Source organism: Microcebus murinus, chromosome 8 (assembly GCF_040939455.1).
Source record: "Microcebus murinus isolate Inina chromosome 8, M.murinus_Inina_mat1.0, whole genome shotgun sequence".
Classification (NCBI taxonomy): domain Eukaryota; kingdom Metazoa; phylum Chordata; class Mammalia; order Primates; family Cheirogaleidae; genus Microcebus; species Microcebus murinus.
The window spans coordinates 20,822,479-20,844,885 of record NC_134111.1 but is presented as its reverse complement, the minus strand read 5'-3'; the positions used below and the strand labels follow the sequence as shown (position 1 = coordinate 20,844,885).

At 38.1% G+C, this 22,407-nt stretch overlaps 1 pseudogene; it reads left to right on the top strand.

The window, feature by feature from the left end:
* The first annotated feature begins 21,222 nt into the window (after positions 1 to 21,222).
* LOC105857616 (hepatitis A virus cellular receptor 1 pseudogene) lies at positions 21,223 to 22,178 on the top strand (annotated as a pseudogene).
* The last annotated feature ends 229 nt before the right edge of the window (positions 22,179 to 22,407 follow it).

Below are 22,407 nucleotides of genomic sequence, written 5' to 3'. Positions count from 1 at the left end.
ACATCACCCGAATCAACCAATAGACTTTGACCTGTGTGGACCAATCAGAACTCAATGGCAACCAATCAGAACTAAGTGAGTTTGCATCCCTCATTTGCAAACTGACCAGAGTGGGAACCTGGGTGGGAATTTTCTCTATAAAAGACCAAGCCTCTCTTTGTTCTCATATTTGTTTGGTACTGAAGGCTACATCTCTCTGGTTTGCAAACTCTTTGCTGGAATAGTCTCTTCCATTTTTTCTTTTTTCTTTTTTTAAAAAGGAAAATATTTTCCAGTGGATTTGCTGACACCTCTAGAGAGGTGTAGCAGGATCATTAAGGGATCGATTACTCCGTTGTCAGACCTAGATTCGAATTCTGTTTCTGTCAATTATTAGCTCTGTGACCTTGTGTATTAACCATGTGTTTTTGATGTTTTGATGTTTTAACCCTTCCAGGGTTAGCCAATTCCCAGAGACAGTGAAGCCCTCCCCTTTAAGCATGCCTTTTATGTGCAACTAACCAATCCAGAGCCCGGAGTCCCCAGTCACCTCCACTATCAGGTTCTTACACTTCAGGCAATTATTTCCTCAAATTTGTTCAGCTCAGGGCCAGGTACCAGACAACTTAGGACAGCCCCACAACCCAGAGCCTGTGGAAATTTTTCAGACTAGACCATCCTAGACCTGCTTAGCCTGCTTACCCTGCCTTGCCCATTGCTTCCCATGAAAGACACAACAGCTCTCTCTCCCACTTTCCTCCTGCTCTCTCAGCCTCCGGACCCGCCCTGGTGCTTCTGCAGGTGGCCCCGCATGGCAGGCTGTGCCCCCTCCTCTTGGGATCGATGAGTAACATTGTCCTTCCAAAGGCAGTCATTTCCTGATCTGGTGGCCTCACCATACCTGAATAATAATAAAACATACACTTTAAAACATGCTGCGATATTTATTTAACCTTTCTGAATGAGTTCAGGAAAGTTCACCCCAAATATGAAACCTCGGTATAAAGAATATTTTGAATTAAAGGCCATTTGAGATCAAAAAGCATTGAAAAAAAAGCTTTCGTTTTATACTGTTATAACACTTTAAATCCAGCTGCCCTCCCACCTCCCCCTGATGGTGGAGACCCCCACTCTATTTCACATGATTGCCTTGCAGCTGTCCATATGGTTTCAGAACCATGAGAGGATCTTTCGGACATTCCTTTAGGCAACCCAGACTTACGCCTCTTTTGTGACGGCTCTTGCAAACGTGATTTCAAAGGAAGTTAATAACTGGCTATGTTATAGCTTCCCCACATAAAACCCTGGAGGCATGCTCTCTGCCTACAGTAAAATCAGCACAAGCTGCTGAACTTATAGCTCTCAGTAGAGCTTACACATTAACAAAAGAATAAAACTGCCACTCTTTACACAGACTCCAAATATGCTTTCGAGGTCTGCCATGCAGTTGGCATGATTTAGAAATCTCGTGGTTTCTTAACGTCTGCTGGCACTCCTGTTGCCAATGCACCTATAATTGCTCCCCTATTCCAAGCCTTTCACCTTCCTTCTAAGATCACTATTGTTCATTGCCCAGCTCACACTAAAGAAACACATACCGTATCTCTAGGAAATTATAGCTCTGCCAGGGCTGCTAAATATGCAGCCAAAAATGGCCCTCCCTATCCCTTTTCCACTCAATTTATTACCTTGCCCTTATCCCTGTCTGATATTATTAATCGTCAGGACCCACAGTCCAAAAACGATAGGTGGATACAAAGTGGTGCTAAACAATTATCAGATGGATTATATATTGGGCCAAATGGAATCCTTGTATTCCCTTTTCTTTTAACTTTTTGACTTACACTTATCTCCTATCAAATGGGACATACATACAAAAAGGGGATCATTAAGGAACTAAAAAATAGTTGGTACTGCCCTGAGATCTACAAAATCCCTGACCAAATTATTTCCCAGTGCACTATTTATAAATCTCACCAAATCTCTGGAGGAAACTGACACTCTCCAGGAAGCCCCCAATGACCCACATTATACTTTGTGGCATTCCAAATCGATTTTATAGATTTACCCGCACCTTTAGGCTTTTCTCACTGCTTGGTTATTGCTTGCATGTTTAGTGGATGGACTGAATGCTACCTGACCAGACATACAGATGCTACAGCAGTGCTAAAGAAATTAGGAACTGAGATCATTCCTCGCTTTGGCATTCCTTTATGGACTGAATCACATCCAGGGACTCGTTTTATGGCAGAAATAAACCACTTGCTTACAAAGCCTCTGGGGTACTCATTACAATTTCATACCCCATATCATTCCCAATCCTCAGGGCAAGTGGAAGGTGAAAATCTAGATATAAAGAGGACTTTGGCAAAAGTCTGTCAGAACACTGGATTTAAATGGTCAGAAGCATTACCTTTGGCCCTTCTAAAAATCTGTAACACCCCAAATAGGGGACATGGATTAATGCCTTTTGAAATAGTGTTTGGTCACCCCATGCCTATTGGCACCTCTAAACCTCCTATTCCAGGGATGACTGAATATTATGGAGATCTAAGTGAACAATTTGATACCATGATTATCTATATACAGGTGTCAACTAATATGCTTGGAGCATGTCATCAACAGGTGGAAGGAGCATGGCCTGTGCCACCTGACAAGCTTTGCCATCCCTTTCAATCAGGGGATTGTATATATGTCAAAGTTTTTAGAAGAAGACATGTACTGTCACCCCACTGAGAAGGCCCTTATGAGATACTGTTAACCACATACTCTGCCATAAAAATAAAAGAAAAATTCTCCTGGATTCACATGAGCCATGCCAAACTACACCGAGACAATTGGAGGAATACCCCTACTGGTGACCTGAAAGTAAGGATTTATAGGGCCAGCTCCCAAGCCCCTGAAGCAGCTGTCTTCACCAAGTAGGCAACTTGTAGCAGAGGGAAGGGTTTGAAGAGAAAAATATATATATTTTCTTTCTCTTTAAAACTCCCCCCACTCTTTTGGGGAACTGCAGCCTGGCCTGCATCCCTGAGGCAGGTTAAGTCCTTTGTTAAAAGAGATAACTTAGCCATTCCAGGCAGCACCGGCTCCCTAGGTGGGTAGCTGGCAGAGTTCATAGGCTTTGTCTTTGCCAAAGATAGGACAATTATTAATAGAATAGTTAAAGCTAATAGCCTAGAACTGAGTGGCCCTCCCTTTAAAAGCTCTGTATAACTGCTTATGTTCAGGAAATTTGGATTTTGAGATAAGTTCTACCATTTTTCCTCCTTTGCTGGCAAAGTAATAAAACTTCTATTTCCTCCTCCCCAAACCACTTGTCCTCATTCTTCTGATTTGGCCTCAAGGACAAGTGCCAAGTTTTCAGTGACAAGCTTTTCCCAAGATCGTGGATCAAGAAACCCTGTTTTTAAAATCTAAACTGTTTTTTCCCTCTTACCTCCCCCGAACCCTCAAAAAATTCATTTTAAGCTCTTCTTCTTTTATGCCCTTTCAACAATTACACATTGAAAGTTGATAGGAGACTGCCTCAATCTATCCCATTCTCTCTTTTAATCTTTCCAATATGACTCTTCTTTCAAATTGTGCCTGGCTCTTACTAACCCTTACTGTTTTCTCCAGCAGGTCAGGCTCAAAGCAGGCATTCTTTTGCACCAGTCTTTCAAACTCTGGCCACTCTGACTAATCAATTTAATTGCTGGTTATGCCAATATCTAGATCATGCAAAGGAAGCCAAATTCATTTTTATTTCTGTCGATGTAAGTGCCTGGTAGACCCAGTTTGGAAAATGGATGTGTGACAAGATGTGGCATCCACAGCCAGAAAAGAAACATCATGCTGCTTCTCCTGGTGGTGACTCAAGTGGACGCAGAAAATCCTCTGTGGAAACTCAAAAACTATCTTTCACCCAGGTTAAGTCACTAGAGAGGAATGTTTCCCTCCACATTGAAAACTGGGATGATGCTGGATCTTTTCTAGGTGACATATGAGGACAATACTGTGATCATTACTCTATGGTTTGATTCCACAGATGGCATTCTCACCCCTCTTACAAAGGTCATAATGGTGCTGACATTTACCCTCATAATGTCAGTGGTTGCCAAATCGCCAGATGTTATGGGCAGTTCACAGGCCAGGCCTGTGCAACCTGGGCTATTTCACTCTCTCCCCTCGTTAAGTTGCCAGACACTAAAGATTGCATATGGATAGACTAAAAGTCTGGACCAACGTGGTTCGGTGACAGAACCAAGCCCTATAGCTGCTGGACCAGACCAAAGGCCTTTTATACCAAATATTTCTCAACCTTCTCTGCTCCCACAGACTGACAGGGACACATGACAACTGGAGATGTAAAAGTGCCAATAAAGAAAAATAGTCACAGCAAACTCCGGATGGAGTTTGGTCAGGTTTCAACCTGACCCTATCTGTAAATAACACTTGTCTTTTTACCTTATATGGTAATAAAGTATACAAGTGGTTCCCACCTAGATGGTCAGGATGCTGTGGACTTGGTTATCTGACATTGTCTGTTACCAAGTACTCCACTTTAAATGCCAGCCGAATTACAAACCCGGGCACTTTCATTCATAAAGTGATAACCACACAGACATACAAGACGTGATGTTTTAGAAAACCCAGTTGTATACCACAATCCAAAGTTCTTTTCAGTGCTCGGGACTGTTAATCCAGCATTTGGGATTTATGAGATTAAAAGGGCAGTTTTAAATGTCTCTGTGATAATAGAACAAGAGTTCGATATCATCACGCAAGCATTGTGAGCACTTCAGTCAGGAGTCAACAGCCTAGCCTCAGTTGTATTTCAAAATAGCCAGGTCCTGGATGCGTTGGCAGCTCAACAGGGAGGAGCTTGTGCAGTCATTGGTGAAGAAGACTGTTTCCACATTAACCAGTCAGGGCAGGTAGAGACTGATCCACACCTCTTAAAAGACAAGACAGATATTCTCCATCAGGTTAACGAAGCAAAACCATTCTGTTGGTCTGATCTATTCCCAGGAAGGGGAGATTGGTTCAATGGAGTTTGGGGAAATGTGCTATTTTCTGCTTATTCATTCTCATTATAATTTATGTTCTTGTCTCTCTTTTCAGATCTCTTGTTACTAGACCTGATCTCTCTCTCCACAGCTACCAACACAACTTTTAATGTGTGAAACTTCTAGGGAAGTTGCAGACAGGGGGAATGAAGGAGCTCAGGAAATTTCACACCAAAATATGACTCGTTGGTATAAAGACTATTTTGAATAAAAGGCCATTTGAGATCAACAAAGCACTGTAAGGGGCTTTCTCTCTATCTACATAAACCAGACTGACATGATCAAAAGGTAAAAGGGGGGCAATTGAATTCCCTTCCTCTCCCTGTTCTCAATATATTGCAGGAAAAAAGATAAAAAAAATGCAAGCAGAAGACCTGGCCCAAATTATTTTAAACACCATACCTATCTCTCAGGTTAATTTAATTTACAAAGAGAGTAATTTACAAGCCTCTCTGTCTCCCTATCCATTTGACCTCCCTAGCACCATTGGTCACCCCTAAATAGAATCACCTATACTCCACATTCCCCTCCCCTACAAAAACACAGGTGTAAAAATATCTGAACTTCATTGCGATACCGGGTAATCGCTGTGATTTCTCCCCTTATGTATAGTATTGGGAAATAAACCTTTCTCTTAGTAATCTGCCTTAATTGTGAGTTGATCTTTTAGTGGGCGTTCAGGGAAAAGGGCAAGTTTCCCATCACCCCTACATCTCTGTGACTTAATTCTTTTTCTATAAAATCGAGACACTAACACTTACCTTTGTCTTGTTGATCATACGTTTCTATATGAGAATGTGAATACAGAGCTCGGCTCAGTGCCCTTCTTTGGTAAGAATGCAACAACTGGAAGTGGTGTCAGAATTATTCTTAATGGCATTATTATCATCAACAGACAGTATGCTTCTGGAAAGTATGGACCAAATTTGATTAACCTCTTCATCTCTAGTAGCTGGCAAAGAAAAGACACTAAAAAAATGTCTGTTGCTTTTACATCAACAAACATTATACCTATAACATTTATATAGGCATTTTATTTTCTTTGTTGCTATTTTGAAGGGTACTGAGTCTTTGATTTGGTTCTCAGTTTGACTGTCGTTGCCATATAGGGATGCAACTGATTTCTGTTCATTGATTTTGCAACATTGATTTTGTAACCTGTGACTTTGCTGAATTTGTTTATCTATTCTAGTACTCTCATGGCAGAATATTTTGCATTTTCCATTTTTTTCTCTTGGTCTATGTCTCTGTTCTTGTGCCATGATATTTTAGTTACTATAGCCTTGTAGTATAGGTTGAAGTTTGTTAAATTGATGCCTCACAATTTGTTCTCTTTGCTTAAGATAGCTTTCGCTATATGGGGTCTTCTCTTGTTCCATACCAAGCACAGAATTATTTTTTCTAGATGTATGAAAAATGATGTTGATATTTTAATAGGAATTTCATTGACTCTGTAGATCACTTTGGATAGTATAGACATTTTAACAGTGTTGATTCTGCTGCCCCATGAGCATGGTATGGGTTTCCACCTGTTTACGTCCTCTGCTATTTCCTTCCTCAGTGTTTTGTATTTCTCTCTGTAGAAGTCTTTCACCTCCTTAGATAAATATATTCCTAGGTATTTTATTTTCTTTGTTGCTATTGTGAAGGGTACTGAGTCTTTGATTTGGTTCTCAGTTTGACTGCTGTTGCCATATAGGAATGCTCCTGATTTCTGTTCATTGATTTTGTAACCTGAGACTTTGCTGAATTTGTTTATCTATTCCAGTACTCTGATGTAGAATAGTTGGAGTTTTTTTAGATATAGAATCATATCATTAGCAAAGGGCAATAGTTTGACCTCTTCTGTTCCCAGTTGGATGCCCTTGATTTCCTTCTTTTGTCTGATTGCTCTGGCTAAGACTTCCAGCACTGTGTTGAATAGAAGTGAAGATAGAGGGCAACCTTACTTAGTTCCAGTTCTAAGTGGAAATGCTTTCAATTTTTCCCCATTCAGTATGATGTTGGCTGTGGGTTTGTCCTCATATAGCCATGGAATCTTTGACAAAGCAGACAAAAACATACACTGGGAATAGAATCCTTATTCAATAAATGGTACTGGGAAAATTGGGTAGCCACATGTAGAAAACTGAAACAGGATCAGCACCTCTCACTCACCTCCCACAAAAATCAACACACGGTGGATAACAGACTTAAACCTAAGGCATAAAACTACAAGAATTCTAAAAGAAAAAGTTGGAAAAACTCTTATAGACATTGGCCTAGGGAAAGAATTTATGAAGATGATCCCAAAGACAATCACAGCAACAACAAAAATAAATAAATGGGACCTGATCAAATTAAAAGGCTTCTGCACAGCCAGGGAAACTATCACAAGGGCAAACAGACAACATACAGAATGGGAGAAAATATTCGCAGGCTACACATCCAATAAAGGGCTGATAACTAGAATCTATGTAGAATTCAGGAAAATCAGCAAGAAAAGATCAAACAACCTCATTAAAAAGTGGGCAAAGGACATGAACAGAAACTTTTCAAAAGAAGACATACTAATGGCCAACAAACATATGAAAAAATGCTCAACATCTCTAATCATCAGGGAAATGCAATTCAAAACTATGAGATATCACTTAGCTCCAGTGAGAATGGCTTTTATCAAAAAGTCCCCAAACAATAAATGTTGGTGTGGATGCAAAGAGATAGGAACACTCATACACTGCTGGTGGGACTGCAAACTAGAACAACCTCTGTGGAAAATGATATGGAGATATCTCGAAGAGCGACAAGTAGAACTATCATTTGATCCAGCAATCTCATTATAGGGCATCTACTCAAAGGACAAAAAGACATTCTATAAAAAAGGCATCTGCACTAGAATGTGTATAGCAGCACAGTTCACAATGGCAAAGGTGTGGAAACAATCCAAGTGTCCACCAATACATGAGTGGATTAATAAAATGTGGTATATGTATACCATGGAGCTCTACTCAGCCACAAAAAACAAGGTGATTTAGCAGCACTTGTATTATCCTGGATAGTGCTGGAGCCCATTCTACTAAGTGAAGTATCACAAGAAAGGAAAAACAAGCACCATTTGTATTCACTATTGAATTGGTATTAACTGGCCAATATTTACATGCACATGTAGTAGTAACATTCATCAGGTGTCAGACAGGTGGGAGGGGGGTGGGGGGACAGGTATATTCACACCTAATAGGTGTGGTGTGCAATGTCTGGGGGATGGACATGCTCGAAGCTCTGACTCAGGTCGGGCAAAGGCAATATATGTATCCTAAACGTTTGTACCCTGTAATATGCTGAAATAAAAAATATATTTGTTTTAAATACATTAAGTAATTTATTCTTCTTCTTAAAGACTCCTATGACTAACATTGAAGACCTAACTAAGCCAATCTGCCTTTACGATCATGGTGGTATAAATGATCAGCAAATTTGTAGAATGGCTGAGCAAAACCATTAGTTCTTAGTCATATACATTTTAACAGATTTATTTTCTGAAAAAATAAATGCATGCACGTAATAAAAATGTACACCCATAAAAGCAAGAAAATGAGAAGAAAAATTCTTCCACGTGTACTTTTCTCCATCCTACCATATAAACTATGAAGAGTTTGGAGTTCAGGATATAGGCTTTGAGAAAAAAATTGTACATTTGTAAAAAATGAAATAATAATAAATACTCTTCCCTCAGAAGATGATGTCTGCAGAGGAAACATGAACACCACATTAAGTGTAGACAGCATGCATCCTTTATAAGCAGAGTTAATCTAAAGCTGTTCATTTTAAATTTTTTGCTCTAATTGTGAATTCCAGAGGCATTTATAGCATGAAGTTCTGGTGAGTGAAGCAGAGCCACTCTCTGGAAAGCTTTGGACTCAAATGACAATTAGAGGGTAATGAGATATTCTGGGCTTTTGTCCCATACGTGCAAGCTCTGATCTGGCTCCAGCATGGATTTCTTCACCTGTGTTGGGGAAATGTTACTGAATGCACCAAGCAGGAAGCGTGGATGTTGAGAGCAGATACTCTCACATCTGGGCAATGATTTCTTGGAACCTAAAATTATCTATACCTCTGAAATGTATGGTAGCCGTGGGAGAACAGAATATAAGAGATTAAGAATGATGTATGTAATGGCCAGAAAATTGCAAATGAGGATGCCCTCTGCTCCTCCATCTTGCCCCTCATACCTTCTCTGTAGGCTAAAGCCAACTGGTTTAAGAAGCTACTTCATGTCTCCATTTGCAAGTCATAACAGTCTCTCTGTTTTTCTTAGTAGTTTTTTTGTCTTTCCATTTGTGTTGCAACACTTATCCCTTACTTGACATATAAATTAAGACGATAGCAAACTTTGGACCAATATCTGTACACGTACCTTCTTAATAATTAATCGTTTTTATGTATTCTTAAACCCAGTGATGACCACGGCTAAAATAGCACGTTTTTTCCAACAGTGGCTAATTATTAGTGTTGATCTGAAAAAATGATTTATGGATAGCCCTTAAAACATCATTTATAGTGTGCCTACTGTGTGCTGGCCACCTGGCCAAGTTTGTTTCACTCATTGTCTCTATTTCTTCCAAAAAGTCTCCAGGCTAGACATTCCCGTTTTACAAATAAAGAAACTGAGACTCAGGGAAGTCAAATAAGGCAGCAAAAGCCACTCAGATATAAGTCATGGCTTAGGAACCCTATAGCTGTATATAGTTTTCTACTACCACATTTTGTGTTTTAAATTACTGTCATTTTTGGTGAATCTCTAAGGCTGAAAAAAACATATTTGTTTGGTTATTTAACGTAGACATTTACACTCTTTCTGTCCTTAGGAGCATTAAGAAACAAGAAAGAAGGATCGCTTTTCTGATTGACTCAGGTCTGTCTGGTTCCATAACATTTCCGAGGAAAGCTGACCCTTAAGGTCCTTCCCAGTCTCTAAATTGAATATCCAGCTCCAAACTTTCTCCTTTCCTGGGAACATATTTCTATTCAACTGTGAGGACAAGTCTGTCTCCTGATGCCACAACCCCCAAAGCTGAGCTAGGAGGCAGATGCTTTATGATTTTATGAAGGCCTGGGATTCGGCAGGCCTCTGATGAGGCATTTAAGGTGGGGTTTAGTGCTTTTCCAAACAGTGAGCGCTGCTGGGCTGTTGGTAGTGCCTGGGGCCCAGGCCTTTTAATCCTCCCATGGTTGTTCTGTCTTGCCAAGGTGATTTCTTTAGCTTAGCATATAAAACAATAAGAATTATCAAACAGAAAGCTGCTTGAATTCCAGTGAACAAGCACTGGGACACTACCTATGTCATCCTAGGGTTAAACAGCAAAGTACCAGGAGGGAGAAGTCTCCCCCACCCACCCAAGACCCAGGGGTCAAAGGGCAGCCATCTTCTCGGTGACCTCCCTGTATCAGTAGCCCATGTTCACCAACGCCATTAGGGGCATATTTTTTTCTCTACTCTGTCTTCTCTCCTTTGTTTTTGCTTCTCAAGTGTTTAAGACTTCAAGCAGAGTTGTCCTGCCCCCCCCCCAACCCCAGCCTTATCATAAATGATTAATGCTAAAAATTGGAAATGTCCCAGAACTAACCCTCTCTGTGGCCTCAGCTGTTGAGTCCTGATGACAGGTCTGCCACACTGTACCTACAGACTAACGTGAGGATTTCACTTGCTAACGTCTCAGTTCCCACTATCACCTTAGCACTTTTGTTGCTATTGAGAAATGTTACAAAAAGAGCAAGATGGTGTAGGAAAGAGAAAAGAAAAGTATAGCAGATTGCAAAATAAGAAGAGCAGTTTTTGCAATGCAGCTTTGCTAGAGTTTGAATAAAATGAAGCCAAGTCCCTCCAGGCCCAGAAAGGACAACGTTCTCACATCTCTTGTTGGGCATGAGTGGCATTGAAATGCCAAGTCAAAGTGTTTTCTTAGTCTCTGTAGGCTCTGACAAGATGTACTCAGGGGTAGAGATAAAGCTCAAAAATTCAGGACAAAAATGAGCAAGTGGGAGGAATATCCCTTAGCTCACACCTACTTATATCTTGTCATCTGTGCCAGGCCGAGTAGGTTAAATATAGTTGCCTCAAACATTTTTATTACTTGTTTGAAATTTAAAAACACAAAAAAAAATGCAAAAGAGAAAATAGGACCATTCATGTTTCCTACTCCAAATTAATCACTATTAAATCTTGGCGTATTTGCTTTGTCAATATTACTCAATTGGTTTCATAAGATTGAAAATTACTTTTATAGAATTTTTGACAATTAAAAAAGCACAAGGGCATATGAAAAGATGCTCAACCCTATATGTCATCAGAGAATTGCAAATTAAAACAACAATGAAGTGCCACTACTTACCTATTAGAATGTCTAAAATCCAGAACACTGACAACACCAAATGCTGGCAGAGATGTGGAGCAACAGGAGCACTCTTTCATTGCTGGTGGGAATGCAAAATGCTACAGCTACATTGAAAGACAGTTGGGCAATTTACAAAACTAAATGTACCCATCCTTCTGATCCAGCAATCACAATCCTTGGTATTTCACCCGAAGGCATTGAAAACTTGAGTCTACACAAAAAACTGCACACAGTTGTTTATAGCAGCTTTATTCGTAATTTCCAAAACTTATGAGTTACCAAGATGTCTTTCAGTGGATGAATGGATAAATAAAAAAAACGCTTGCAGTACATTCAGATAATGGAATATTATTCAGAGCTAAAAAGAAATAAGCTATCAAGGCATGAAAAGACATGAAGGAAACTTAAGTGTATATTACTAAGTGAAAGAAGCCAATCTGAAAAAGGCTGCATACTGTGTGTTTCTAACTATATGACATTCTGAAAAAGGCAAAACTATGGAGACAGTAAAATGATCAGTGGTTTTCAGAGGCTAGGAGGTAAAAATAGGTAGAATATAGATTTTTAGGACAGTGAAATTATTCTGTGTGATACTATAATGGTGAATTAATTTTGCAATACTCTGAATGTTGTGAACCCCTCAAAATTTGTATGTTATTCACCAGTGTGATGATATCAGCAGGCTTTAACGAGATGATTAAATCACAAGGGTGGAGCCCTAGTGAATGAGATTAGTGCCTTTAGAAAAGTGGCCCCAGAGAGCTGTCTTTTCCCTTCCACTGTGCGTGGACACAGTTAAAGACACCATTTATAAATTGAAAACAAACAAAAAAAACAGGCCCTTCCCAGACATCAAGTCTATTGGCACCTTGATCTTGGGCTTTCTAGCTTCCAGTATTGTGAGAAGTACTAATTTCTGTTGTTTGTATGTGACCCAGTTGTTAGTATTTTGTTATAGTAACTCAAATTAAACTAAGATACATACAATATGTCAAAACTCATAGAATGCACAACTCCAAAATTGAATCTTAATGTAAACTGTGGAGTTTGTATGATGATGATTTCAATGTAGGTTGATCAGTTGTAACAAATCTACCACTCTACCACAAGATGTTGGTAATAATAGAGCCTGTGTCTGAGTGGTCAGGGAATATGTGGGAATTGTCTGTACTTTCCCCTCAATTTTGCTAAGAACCTAAAACTGCTCTGAAAAACAAAATCTATTTTTTAAAAAGTATAAAGGTGAAGTAGGTTTTAAAAAGAAATTTAATTCTCACCATCCATCCATTTTTATTATTGATGTATTTGGATGTTACTTTCTAAATATCCAGATATATTTATGTATTTATATACAGATGAATGAAAATGAACAGATATAAATATGTATAAAAAGAATTTATAAAGTACATGCTATTTTAATTTTAAAAAGGTAAATTTAATTTTATTTGAAGTTAAAAAATTTAAAATTGGAAGTAAAGTTAAAAATCGAAATCAAATAGCTGTTTTTTTTCTTATTTCAGCATATTATGGGAGTACAAATGTTTAGGTTACCTGTTGTTGCTTTCCCCCCTCCCCCCCCCTGCCCCGAGTCAGAGCTTCAAGCATATCCATCCCCCACATAGTGATCACACTCATTATGTATGCATATACCCATCCCCTCCTTCCCCCTCCCATCTGCCTGACGCCCCAATAAATGTTTTTCCTATATGTCCACTATTCCTAAAAACTCCAACTTTGGCTCTAAAAAGATACTATGAAGCTTTTAGTATAGGTTGGAGGCATTATGATTTTTTTTTTAAACTATCTGTTTCTATTTTAGGCCATTTCTATTATTGACTTTGCTTTGGAAGGATACCAGCAATCTCATCAGTCCTGTAGATTCTCTTCCCTCTTTTCTCTGGATTTTGATTATGGTATTCCTACCTGGTCAACCTGGTTTATAATATTACCATTTAAGTTTTTAACCATAAATGCAATACTTGGTTTTATTTCTGCATTTAAGGAGTATGATACTGTTAACCAAAGTTTATGGGAGGCCATTGTTTTGGACTAGTCTCCTGGGCTAAGCCCCGGAAGACCAGACCAGACCAGAATGGAGTCACCGTGCTGTGCCATGTAATCAAACTGGACTCTGAAACGAGCCACTTGTCACAACTTGAGACAGTGTAGGAGGAAGTCTCTGTTTAACCCATAAAGAAAGTAACTTTGAAATGACAAATCTGCATCTTGTTCCTCGTTCCTAATTTTTTCCATCCTTTTCTGACAATAAAGGCAACCTCTTCTGCTCAGCTCATTGAAATACTCATTATAGTTTACACAATGAGGTGTTGCCCAATTCTAGAATCACAAAGAAAAGATCAATTAGATCTTTAAACTAAATTTGTTGTACTTTTGTCTTTAGACTGTACTAGACAGCAGTCTGTTAACAAATTTCTCTGTTCCTGAGATTTTTATTCTATTACTTTTATTTATTTCTTAATTGGACCAATGTACTTATTTATTATTTTAGACAATGTGCCTGTTCCCCTTCCTCCCTCCCTCCTTCCCTCGCTCCTTTCCTTCCTTTCTTTCTCCTTCTTTTGCTCTCTGCCTTCTTTTCTTCCTGCCTTCCTCCTTTTATTTCTTTTCTTAGGCTTGCCTAATCACCAGAATTGCTTTATTTTCTATTTTTCTCCTTTTTGGAAGTCTCTGTATACACATTCTATTTGCTCTGATGGAGGGTGGTTAACTTTTAGACTCTTGTACAAGACAATTTTTAGTATAATTTTGCTTTCTTTCTTTTCCTTTCTTCTATTTTTTTTTCTATTTTACCATGAGATATAGTGAGAGTTTGGTACTGTGTTATTTCCAATTTTCTACAGCCTGAAGGAAATGGCAAAAAGATAGACAAAACTAAGCTGAGAGGCTATGTATCCTTAGTTGGAATAGCTTGAGAGTTTTGTAACAGGAAAAATAGAATAATAGCATTTATTCCTTCCAGTTGGGGATTGCATGAGCTAGTTGAACCTTCCAATGGGTACAGACCAGAAGACTGGTTTTCCAGGATTTGTTGCACCTAGTCAAGGCAGGGAAGGGTGGGGACCATCTTTCCCTTGGCAAGGCACCTTAAACTCCAGATCATTTTAAATCTTCATTATATATTGTCCTCAAGCTCTTGCATCTCTCCAAGATGGTCAGTGTCCTGTTTATTTTTTTTTTTTTGTAGTTCTTATCATAGAGATTCTACAATCACAATCCAGAATTCTACAATCCAGAATTCTATAATCACAATCCAGAATTCTACAATCCAGAATTCTACAATCCAGAATTCTATAATCACAATCCAGAATTTCTAAAGTTTTCTTAAATATTCAAGTTGCTCAATTTGTCTGGAACCTCAGAAGCTGGAAAAAGCATCTATTATATTACATTCACATAAAGCAAATGAACATGTCACCTGATGGTCCCTAATTATAAACATGACACCAAATAGAAGGCTCCTGATAGATAAGAAGCTACCAGATTCGATATCCCTAATATAGGAAAACCGATTCCTAAATCATATACCTTCTAGTTGGGTTTTTTAATTATTTTCTTTTGCCAAAGCCATACAAAATCTAAGGCTTCCCTTAAAAAAAAAGATTGCCTTGGTTAAATTTGGATTGAGGCCTGTGATAAGTCGGAATGTTTACCTCAAAACTCTTCTTTTTGCAGCATGAATAAAGATTCAAGGATAAAGAAATCTCTAGCCAAATTCAATATAATACTGAAAGAATGGAAGCAACCTTAATGTTCCCTCATAAATAATTATGTGAATGATGGCAGCTGTCAGTCACAGGAAGCTTAAAAAATTGTGTTTAAATATAATAGTTGTAAATGACAAAAATAAAATTGCAATAAAATGTCCTGACCAAGTTATGGGGTCCGCAAGGTCTGATGCAGCGTCTGTGCTGTTTGCTCTTTTATCTCCATGTCTACTGTGGTCTTGGCAGCGTACATGCAATGCAGGGGCAGATCAATGAAAGGGTGAATCTGACACTGACTATTTTTTTAATGAAAGGAGGATAAAGTGCAAGCCATTTTAACACACCACACTTCGAAATACCGGCTCGTGTCTCAGGCTCACCGCGATCTAGGATACAACACAAATAACGCATTTTTCTACCAATGGAATGTGAAGTTTATGTGTCTTCTTAATGAATTCAGGCCATTTAAAAAAATCTTGAAAGGAATATCCATCACATTGAACTTCCACCAAGTTCTGAGAAGCAACATTCCTTTTTATTTGCTTGGCTCCTAATTACTATAAAATTTTGACAAGTAGTTCGCACATCCAAAAAAAATCTGTGCTCAGCTGTTCGCAGATTCCTCAAACCTTTTAATCATCTCAGTACTGTGAGCTGTGCAAGTGCAGTAGCAGGGAGGAGTGCCACAGCCTACGAGGAGTGGTGTGGCCCAGTGTGTCCTCCTTTCAAACCCAGAGTGGCAGACAGGATACAAAAGACAAAGGTTAGAGTGTCTATTCCAAGACCATCTGAAATTTAATGAAAGAGGAAAGTTTGCAACAAGATGAAGTGCAAAAAAACCCCCCAAAAATGTGAAACATTTTACCTTTAGAGAGGAGTCAGGAAACAGTGACTTTGAAATCAAAGAATATTTAGGATTTTGAATACGTACATGGTCAGGTATTTTTAAAGTATCTATTCTGCAAAGATTTGCATCAAATCACAAAGAGAGAGAATAATATGGCACTTTTAATTTCTCAGCATTTTATAGTTTATTCATCTGAGCTTCACAATTTTGTGAATTATTTGATTTACCCTTGATAAGCTAATAATTAATAAAAGAGATAGCTTATTAGGAATGTATTCATTCATTTAGTAAACTATAGCAGAGTCACTTGGCTGGGCACAGTATAAAAGACAGTTCCTGACCATGTTGTAGACAGGCAGACACATGAATAAATGAATAAATACAATAAATAAAATTCTGGCTGTATGTAAAAAAAAAAAAGATACATAATTTGACCCTATTTTATTCTACACAGTAAAATAAATTTTATCAAGATGTTCATGTGGCATTGATTGAAATAGTAAAAAAAGACTCATCTTAAATGTGCATGTATCCATCTCTTGAAAGATGGAAATAGATAAAATAATTAAGCAGGAAACATGCTATTTTATGGAAAGACTTCAAGTTTCTCCAAATTTTCCAGCTTTTCCAGGGGTAGGCCAACAGAGGGAAACTTAAGAATGTGAACTCAAGGGCTTGACTACTTGTATTTACATCTCAGGTTTGCATCTTCCAGCTGTGCAAACATGGTCAAATTTATTTAACTCCACATACTTCAGTTCCATCACTGAAATATGGACAGTAATAGTACTTACCTAATAGGGTTTTTGTGAGGACTACATTAAGACGATCCACAAGGGACTTAGAACGTTGCCCAACTGATAAGAAGTGGTATAAAAGTTAGAGCTATTATTGGTATTAGAGATATATCATATCCTAAATGAAACAGATGGTGAACAAAACACACAATATGAGTACAGTAATATGAAAATAACATATTTTGCTATATGTTCAGGTATGTACGTAGAAGCAGTATAAAATTATTTCTGAAGTATGTGCATTGTACCGTTAACAATAGTTAACCCTTGAGTGAAGATAAGAATATGAAGGATTTTTTTAATGAGGTATTTCAGTGAATGGAAAGAGAATAGAATGGTGGGAGGAAAAAAAGAAGACAGTGAAAATTTTATTTATTCAATTTTGTATGTCAGTTTCTATTATGTTTCCAATTTTGAGTGGAAATCCTGGGGAGACTCAAGGATGAACATGGTACAGCCACTCAATGCATATGGGGATATCATAAAAGTTAACTAAAAGAACAGTATAATATTAGGGAAAACAATCTGGGCCAGATGGTAGTGGGTCTTAGCACCAGGCTCATGAATTTGTATTTTATCGAACCATTTCAATAATATATGACAATTGTCATTTTTTGCATCTAGTTTTCTGGTTGTCTCAGCACCATTTATTTAAAAGCCTATTCTTTCCCCATTGAATAGTCTTCGCACTCTTAGTGAAAATAATTTTATCAGAGACACACAGGTTTTTTAATTATTATTATTAATTTGATTTTTTAATTTTTTATTAATGTACAGGGGTACAAATGTTTAGGTTACATATATTGCCTTTACCCCACCCAAATCAGAACTTCAAGTGTGTCCATCCTCCAAATGGTGCACACCACACCCATTAGATGTGAATATACTCATCCCCTCCTTCCCTCCCCCATCTGCCCAACACCCGATGAATGTTACTACTACATATGTACTTAAGTGTTGGTCGGTTAATACCAATTTGATGGTGAGTACATGTGGTGCTTGTTTTTCTATTCTTGTAACACTTCACTTAGTAGAATGGGCTCCAGCTCTATCCAGACTAATATAAGAAGTGCTATATTACCATTGTTTTTTGTGGCTGACTAGAACTCCATGGTATTCATATACCACATTTTATTAATCCACTCATATATGGCTGGGCACTTGGGTTGTTTCCACATCTTTCAATTGTGAATTGTGCTGCTATACACATTCTAGTGAAGATGTCTTTTTTATAGAATGTCTTTTTTTCCTTTGGGTAGATGCCCAGTAATGGGATTGCTGGATCAAATGGTAGTTCTACTTGTATCTCTTTGAAGTATCATTGTATTACTTTCCACAGAGGTGGTACTAGTTTGCAGTCCCACCGGCAATGTATGAGTATAACTATCTCTTTGCATCCACACCAACATTTATGGTTTGGGGATTCTTTGATAAAGGCCATTCTCACTGGAGAAAAGTGATATCTCATTGTGGTTTTGAACTGCATTTCCCTGATAATTAGAGAGGTTGAACATCTTTTCATATGTTTGTTGGCCATTAGTCTATCTTCTTTTGACAAGATTCTGTTCATGTCCTTTGCCCACTTTTTAATAGGTTAGTTTGATTTTTTCTTGTTGATTTCCTGAGTTTTCTTTTGTTATTGTTGTTGTTTCTTTGTCTAGTTTTGATATCAGGGAGATATATAGGCCTCGTAGAATGAGTTTGGGAGTATTTCCCTTTTCCTTGATTTTTTGGAATAGTTTAAGTAGGATTGGTATTAGTTCTTCTTTGAATGCTTGGTAGAATTTAGTAGTGAAACCATCAGGTCCTGGGATTTTCTTTGCAGGGGGAGTATTTCTTACTATTTCCATCTTTTTACTTGTGATTGGTTTATTCAGGTTTTTTGTTTCTTCCTGGTTCAATATTCATAGGTTTATGTGTCTAGGAGTTGAACCATTTATTCTAAGTTTTCCAATTTATTGGCATATAGTTGCTCTTAGTAGTTTCTAATGATCCATTGGATTTCTGCAGTATCAGTTGTAATGTCTCCTTTTTCATCTTTGATTTTATTTATTTGGGTCTTCTCTCTTTTTTTCTTAGTTAATCTGGCAAAAGGTGTGCCTATTTTGTTTATCTTTTCGAAAGCCAACTTCTTGTTTCATTGTTCTTTTATATTGTTTCAATTTCATTTATTTCTGCTCTATTGTTATTTCTTTTCTTCTATTAATTTTGGGTTTGGTTTGCTCATTTTTCTAATTCTTTGAGGTGTATCATTAGGTAGTTTATTTGAAGCTTTTCTACTTTTTTGATGTAGGCACTTACTGCTATAAACTTTCCTGATATTACTGCTTTTTCTGTATCCTGTAGGTTTTAATATGTAGTGTTTTCATACTTATCTGTTTCAAGAAATTTTTAAATTTTCTTCTTATTCTCTTCAATGACCCACTGGACCCATTCAGGAGCATATTGTTTGATTTCAATTTGTTTGAATAGTTTTCAATGTTCCTCTCTTTATTGCTTTTTAGTTTTATTCCATTGTGTTCAGAGAAAATACTTGGTATAATTTCAGTTTATTTGAAATTTTTGAGCCTTTTTTTGTGGCCTAACATATGGTCTATCCATGAGCTAAGAATAGAACATTAATTTTGCAGCTATTGGATGAAATGTTTTTGTAAATATATCTTACATCCATTTGTTCAATAGTGCAGATTAAGTCTAATGTTTCATGGTAGATTTTCTATTTGGATGAACGGTCCAATGCAGAAAGGGGAGTGTGGAAATCTCCAAAGATTACTGAATTGAGGTCTATCTCTCTCTTTAGTTCTGATAATATTTGCTTTATATATCTGGGTGCTCCAGTGTTGGGTGCATATATATTTAGAATTATTATATCCTCTTGCTTAATTGACCCCTTTATCATTATAAAATGATCTTCTTTGTCTCTTTTTACAGCTTTTGTCTTGACATCCATTTTATCTCGTAGAACTATAGCAACTCCTGTTCTTTTGTGGTTTCTAGTTGCATGTAATATCTTTTTGTATCCCATTATTTTCATCTATGCATGTCCTTAAAAGTGAAATGTGTTTCTTGTAGACAACATATGTTTAGCTTTTGTTTTGTTATCCATTCAGGCACTCTATGTCTTTTGATTAGAGAGTTTAGTCCACTAAAATTTAATTTTGTTATTAATAGGTAAGGACTTACTACTGCCATGTTGTTGTTTGATTTCTGCTTGTTTTTCAGTTCTCTCTTCTTGCCTCCTGTTTTCCTTTGTTAAAACTGATTTTCTCTGGTAGTGTGTTTTAATTTATTGCTTTTTATTTTTTGCATCTTCGTTGTAGGTTTTTTTTTTATTTTGGCATATTATGGGGGTACAGATTTTATGGTTTCAATAAATGCCCATTTCCCCCCTCCCCCCAAAAGTCTGAGTCTCCATCATGACCATCCCCCAGATGGTGCACATCTCACTCATTATGTATGTATATACCTGCCCCTCCCCCCCCTCCCACCTGCCCAATACCCTATTACTGTCGTACCTATGTGACCACTTAGGTGCTGTTCAGTTAATACCAATTTGCTGGTGAGTATATGTGGTGCTTGTTTTTCCATTCTTGGGAAACTTCACTTAATAGTATGGGTTCCAGCTCTAACCAGGAAAATATAAGATGTGCTATGTCACCATTGTTTCTTAGAGCTGAATAGTACTCCATGGTATACATATACCACATTTTATTAATCCATTCTTGGATTGATGGACACTTGGGCTGTTTCCACAGCCTTGCAATTATGAATTGTGCTGCTATAAACATTCGAGTGCAGGTGTCTTTTTTGTAGAGTGTCATTGGATCTTTTGGGTAGATGCCCAGCAATGGGATTGCTGGATCAAATGGTAGATTAAGAAAATTAGGCAAATCTTTAGCAGAAAAATGCATGGGAAAGCTTCACCAGAGAGTCCTTCTCCACCACAACAAAGCTCCTGTCCATTCCTCTTATCAAACAAAGTGAGTTTCATTAGAGTTTCAATGAGAAATCATCAAGCATGTACTTAACATTCCTGATGTGTCTTCTCCTGATTTCTTTTGTCTCCTAAACTTAAAATATCTTTAAAGGGCACTTCACCCATTTTTCTTCTCCTAATAATGTAAGAAGGACTGCATTGACATGATTAAATTCCCAGGATCCTCAGTTCTTCAGGGATGGACTAAACAGTTGGTGTCATGGCTTACAAAAGTATCTTAAACCTGGTAAGCTTATGTTCAGAAGTAAGGTCCGTATTTTTATTTTTATATTTTAATTTATTTTTCCATAAGCTTTTTGAAGTCCTTCCATATAATCCTACCACAGGAAAGGGCACACAATATTTTGAGTAATAATATAATCTAATGGAAGCTCCATCCAGAGGGAGAAGAGAGTCCTGTAAAAGAGAAGCTGGAAAGTAAACCTCTTCTTTACTTTATGGCTGACCCCAAAATGCAGTCTTGCCTGGTCATCGTAAGCCTCATACTACTTCTAACAGACACTATAGTTGCTACTGTGTGAGTGGAGTGGTGGGTCAGCCTGTTACACTCCATTGGAACTACTCAGTGGCTGATGGAGCAGTCACGTCCATGTGCTGGGGCCAAGGGGCATGTCCTGTATTTGGATGCTCAGATGAAATTGTCTGGACCGATGGGTCCCATGCTACCTTTCAGAAGCACAATCATTACGAGCTAAGAGGGGACCTTTTGAAAGGGAATGTCTCTTTGATCATAGAGAATGCAGCTGAGGCTGACAGTGGGTTGTACTGTTGTCATGTTGAGCACAGGGGGTGGTTCAATGACGTGAAAGTCACCCTATCATTGGAGATTAAACCGCCACAGACACGAGTGTTCCATCATCACCAAGCACCTCTACCTCTGCTCCCCCAATGCCATCACCCACACAGACCCACAAGCCAGTAGCTATGTCACATTCTCCAGCTCAGCCGTCAGAAACCCAGCCTACAACACTGCAGGAAACAAGGACCCAGGCCACCACTTCACCATTTGACTCTTACAAAACAGATGGGACTGGCACCATGACACAGTCTTCAGATGGCCTTTGGCATGACAATCAGACTCAAGTGTCCCCAGCAGAAAATATGTGGATGAGCACCGCCACCAGTGAGGGACTCTATGTTGGACTCTCCCTTTCTGCCTTGGTGTTGCTTGCTGTTTTGGTTGTTATCATCACCAAAAAGTGTTTCTACATCAGGAAGAAGATGCCACAACTAAGTATGGTTTCATTGAATGACCCTAAAATTGGAGCTTTGCAACATGCAGCTGAAAGGCAACTCCCAGCCGAAGACAATATCTACATTATTGACGATAATCCTTACGTCACGGATTAAGACCCAGTGGTGCTCTTTGAGGTTTTGTGCCCATCACTGCAGATGACTGTGACCAGATATCACCCTATCAGGCATCTTTCATACTCAAGGACTATTTCTCTGTGTATAATATATACATGCAGTATAATACTGCATGTCTGTTTCATGCAGTATTCCAACATGTCAGTGATACTGGATAGAGTCTAGCTCAAAACTGTGTATAGTTAACCTCATTGTTAATATACTCCTAATATTTTATCCTAAAACTGAATTAATCTTTCTGATCATTGCAGTGCTGTCTCTCAAAC